Below are 6000 nucleotides of genomic sequence, written 5' to 3'. Positions count from 1 at the left end.
GCATGACTGGGTGGGACAGGTTGATATGATAGGGATGAAACAGTCCCTTAGATAACCTGGACCTGTGCCATGTAGGGCTTTAAAGGTGATAGCCAACACATTGAATTGGACCCGGAAGCATACTGGCAACCAATGCAGCTTGTGGAGCAAAGGGGTGACATGTGCTGATCTTGGAATACCTAAGATCGCCCGCGTGGCTGCATTTTGCACCAGCTGTAGCTTCCGGATACCGTTCAAGGGTAGCCCCATGTAGAGCACATTGCAGTAGTCTATATGGGAAATAACCAGGGCATGAGTGACCATTCGAAGGGCTTCTTGCTCCAGGAAGGGGCATAACTGGTGCACAACCCAAAGTTGCGCAAAGGGCCACCTAGCCACAGCTGCCACCTGCTCTTCGAGCAGGAGCTCTGAGTCCAGGAGGACCCCCAAGTTACGCACCGGGTCTGTCTGGGGCAGTGCAACCCCATCCAGAACTAAAGATGACAATTTCCCAGAAATCAAGGAGCCATTAATTCACAGCCACTCCGTCTTCCCCTGGGTTCAGCCGCAACCTGTTGTCCCCCATCCAGGCCCCCTCAGCCCCCAGGCACTCAGAAAGGGTGGTCACAGCATCACTTACTTCACCCGGGATGGAGATGTATAATTGAGTATCATCTGCATATTGATGATACCTCACCCTGTAGTGACGGACGATCTCACCCAGTGGTTTCACGTAGATGTTAAAAAGGAGTGGAGAGAATATCAAACCCTGCAGCACCCCACAAAGGGCCGCGAGCCGGAACTCTCGCTCCCTACCAACACCGACTGGGACCAACCCTGGAGGAAGGAGGTGAACCAGCATGAAACCACGCCGCCCACCCCCAAGTCGGTCCAGGATACCATGGTCGATGGTATCGAAAGCCGCTGAGAGGTCAAGAAGAGCAACGATGGATGCACTGCCTCCATCCCTCTCCTGCCAGAGGTCATCTATGTGTGACCAATCCCATTTCCATCCCATAACTGGGCCTGAAACCTGACCAAAAGGGGTCTAGATAATCCGCTTCCTCCAGGATCCTCTGGAGCTGTAAAGCCACCACTTTCTCAACCACCTTCCCCAGGAAGGGAAGGTGGGAGACTGGGCAAAAACTGTCCAGTATAGTAGGGTCCAGCAATGGTTTCTTGAGGAGCAGGTGCACCAGTGCTTCCTTAAAGGCTGCTGGGAACACCCCCCCTCTCAAGGATGTATTTACCATTGCCTGGACCCAGCCACGTGTCACCTCCCGGGCTGCTTTCTCCAGCCAGGAGGGACATGGATCTAATTGGCAAGTGGTAGCATTTATGGTCTGGAGGATCCTGTCCACTTCCTTGGGTTCTACAGGATCGAACTGGTCCCAGATAACCTGGTAAGTATGTTCCCTGGGTATCTCAGGTTTGGTTGCAGAATAGTAGTTGTGAAGGATGGTGCTTTGTGATTGGCAGGGAGGGGTACTGATGTTCATCATTTTTTATTTACTGTTTTGTCAGGAATATTGTCTGTGGTTGGCGCTTCAACTGTTTAATTTTGATTATCAATCTGTATTCTGTGAAACTGATACTGTGCTGTGATTTGTGAGGCCAAATATTATAACTTGGCATAGGAATCTCTGAATTTATTGTTTATCTTCCATGAAAAAGTTATTGGAGCAGGAAACTGTTCAAAATAGTAGAGTGCTTTTTTTAAGTTTAGATTTCCATCTTTGATGTGTACCTAGGTTTTTCATAAAGTTATTTTGCCTTCTAGGAAAATGATGTTTTGTGATTGGCCACATCCATCATGTCCATAATTTTATGCAAGAATCTAATACTGGCTGAGTTCACCCATCATGCTAAGCCATAAAGTAATCTGCTTTGTTTTGGTTTAGCATATTTATGAATCTAATGGTTAACGAAACCAATGTTTGTAGTATGTGAGATTGTTTTATTTTCATAATCCAAGTATGCCAGGTGGCTCCCCAAAATTAAGGACCACTGAATAAAAAGGTTTCTGCATTACCATTTTGCCAAAATAATCTCCATGGTACATCCTGCATGTGATCCAGGAGTCACAAATCAGTGGTACAGATGCTGGAATCTGTTCATCTCACAAACTGGTTCACTGCATCCCTAGAAAAAGCTCTACCAGAAACAGTGGCTTCAGCCACTAACACATTTGTTGAGTCTTGTACTATTTAACAACTTTCTACGTGTATGGGATACAGTTAAGAAAAGAACTACAATTTTCTATTGCTACAACAGAATTTGTAGCAATATCACAGAATTTTATCTTTTTAAATTTGATTTGGCACTGCCTGACTCCAGAGGGACTCTGGATGGCTCATAGTACAACAAACAAATAAAAAAACCAATATAATAAAAACAAAACTATACTAGAAAAGGAGAAAGAATAAGATGATGAATCCATGACCACCGGAAGGAGTATGGCGGCTGGTCGAGCCTTGTAACAGCTTGGAAAAATTGATATCTACCACACGGAGGCTGAGAGTTCTGCGGAGTCGGAGAGAGATGGGCAGACCTCGTAGGCAGTGCGAGAAAAGGAGCGCTGCCGACAAAAGACTCCAGCGGCTTCGGAGCAGCAGGTGAAAGCTTTGCTTTCTATTTCAATATTTCACTTTCGCCGCAACAACAAAGCAGCCAGGAAGCCTGGAGGTACATCGGTAGAACCCGCGCGAGTAGCCTAATCATCTAGGCAATTCTGCAGCCCCCTTCACCTCTAGTAAAAGAAACAACAACTTCTGACTACAAAAGTGAAAAAGAAGAAACTTTCTAAGCGGAGGGGGAAAAAAAAAACTTTTCTATACTTTGGAGACCAAAAAACTTTACTGCCAGTCCTCACTTAAAAGGAACTGAATTAATTAATTAATTTCTAATGCCATATTGGGCTATACTGCAGATGTTTATAAGCTTATCTTGAATTGTATGCTCTGTAAGTTTGGATATAAATATTATACACTGCTTTATATAGATAAATATAACATTAGGTGTAGTGATTAAGATAGGTAAATAAAGATTTTGTAAGGACAAAATGAACACAAGGAGACAGAACAGGAGAGGCTCAGAAACCGGGGAAGAAGAATGGTTGAAAGCTATGTTTGAAGATTTTACGCAAAAAACAATTCAAAATATTACTCAAAACTTAACGCAACTATTAGAGGAGAAAATAGATGGCTTTGAAAAAAGGTTAGATCATAAGTTAGAGACTATGGACAAAAGAATAAAAGCAGATATTCAAGAGGTAAGAGAAAGAGTGGAGAAATTAGAAGTAGAAAATGATACAGAATTAGACCAATTAACTGTGTTAGAGTTAAAAGAAAAAGAACATTGTGTTAGACTTAGAGGTGTACCTGAAAAAAAAAGAGGCAGAAATAAGAGAAATAGTGGTTCAAATGCTTGCAAGTTTAATTGAATGGGAGGAAGAAAGGCTAGAAGAAGATATAGAAAAAATATTTAGAGTTAATTCGAAATATGCGAAAATTAATCGGAAACCAAGAGATATAATAATTGAATTTGCGAGGAAGAAGACCAAAGATTTGATAATACAGGCCTCCTGGGGGAAAAAAATTAATATTGAAGGAGAGGAGATTATGATATCGAAAGATATACCACTGAGAATATTAAAAAAAAAAAGATTATTTTTTTCTTACTGAAGTCCTTAAACGAAATAAAATCCCCTTTAGGTGGGAAGTACTGGAAGGAGTGAATGTCACATTCCAACAACAAAGATATAAATTAAATACTATTTTTAAGGCTCAGGAATTTCTCAGAAAATATAAGGAAGATTTAGAATCAGAAACAGATAGAAGGGAAAGGCCAAAAAGTAAAGAAAGTAAAGTGAAACGTTTAAATACAGAGGAACAAAGTGCAGAGGAACTAACTTCAAGTTCTAAAGAATTTGCAATACTCCTTTCCAATGAGTGAATTAAAATGCCTTTCCTGGAATATAAATGGAGCCAACACCCCAGCTAAAAGGAAAAAAGTCTTTCACTATTTATACAAATTAAAACAAGATATGTCTTCAAGAAACTCATATTGCGAAAAAAGATAGTAAATATCTGGTAAATAACAAATTAGGAAATGAATTTATAGCATTAAATAAAAAAAAATGGAATTGCAATATATGTAAAACCCCATCTAAATCCTAAATTAGTAAGTGTTGATAAAAATGGGAGATATTTAATAATAGAATTAGAATTACAAAACTCCAAAGCAATACTGGTTGGAGTATAGGCCCCTAATGATAATCAGAATAAATTCTATCAAAATTTATTAAATGAACTTTCTGAATTATTTTATAATAATTGGATTATGATGGGAGATTGGAACGGAGTTACCTTACCAATTATTGACAGAAAATCTGAACAACAAATTTAAAAAAATCAAGGAAAATTGCCCCAATCTTTTTTTGATATGTCAGAAAATTTGGCTATTGTAGATGCCTGGAGATATAAAAATGGTATGGCTAGAGGTTATACATTTTATTCAGACAGATTCAAATCGTTCTCCAGGATCGATATGATATGGGTATCTAAAAATTTGGCAAATAAAATTTTCAATGTATCAATTCTTCCCCAATCCTTCTCAGACCACAATCCAGTTCAATTGGCTATAAAACTCCACCCAAAAAGTTATAGGTGGAGATTAAATGAAACTTTGTTGAGAAATAAAGAACTTGTAGAAGATTGCCAAAAGAAATTGAAAGAATTCTTTGAATGGAATTTAAATAATGAAGTGAGTATTGGGACAGTATGGGATACTAGCTAGGCATATATGAGAGGATATTTTATGTATTTAAATAGTTGCTTAAAGAGGAAAACACAACAAAAAATTCAAACAGTTCTTGACCAAATCAAGATAAAGGAAAAAAATCTTCAAATAAGACCATCAGATGAAGGTATAAACCATCAAATAAAAATTTTACAGCAGCAATTAAAAATACAACAGATGAAATTGAAAGAAAATTGAGATATATTAAACAAAGAACTTTGGAATATGCTAATAAACCTGGAAAATGACTAGCATATAAATTAAGAAAAGAAAAGGAAAAAAAAAACCTAAAATTTGAGAAAATGGGAAAGAATTAGTTGACAATGAAAAAATTAAAAAGGCATTTCATAATTTCTTTACAAATTTATATAGAAGAAATTTCAATTGATAAAATTGAGAACTATTTATTAAAACAAAATTTAAAGCAATTAAGTAAAGACCAAAAAGCATTAATTAATAATCCCATCACAACCCAGGAAATTATAGAGGCAATTAGAAAATTGAAAATAGGCAAAGTTCCAGGTCCAGACGGATTTTCAGCAGGTTATTATAAATATTTTCAAGATCAAATTTTGTTACCACTTAAAGATTTATTGAATGCGATTCTGTTAGGAAATCCAATACCAAAATCTTGGTCAGAGGCAAATATCATACTAATCCCAAAAGAAAAACAAGATCCGTCACTATGCAAAAATTATAGACCTATTTCATTATTAAACAATGACTATAAAATATTTACTTTAATTTTAACTGAAAGACTAAAAACAATTCTTCAAGAAATAATTAATTATGACCAAAATGGTTTTTTACCCCAAAGATACATAAAAAACAATATAAGGACGGTCTTAAATATAATAGAGTATGCTCCATTTCATAATGAAAAACAGATTATGTTATTTTTAGATGCTGAAAAGCTTTTGACAATCTAAATTGGAATTTTATGTTTAAGACTTTAGAATTGATGGATTTTGGCGATATATTTATAAAAGCAATAAAATCAATTTATACATTTCAAAAAGCCAGAATTGTGATCAATGAAGAGATAACACAAGAATGTCAAATAGGAAAAGGAACAAGGCAAGGCTGTCCGCTATCTCCTTTATTATTTATATTGGTATTGGAGGTTCTAACAGAAGCTATTAGAAAGGATCATTGAATTGAAGGGATAAAGATTAAACAAGAAACATATAAATTAAGACCCTTTGTGGATGATTTAGTTAT

This window comes from Candoia aspera, chromosome 4 (assembly GCF_035149785.1).
Source record: "Candoia aspera isolate rCanAsp1 chromosome 4, rCanAsp1.hap2, whole genome shotgun sequence".
Taxonomy (NCBI): Eukaryota; Metazoa; Chordata; class Lepidosauria; order Squamata; family Boidae; genus Candoia; species Candoia aspera.
Note: the sequence above shows the minus strand (reverse complement) of the source record.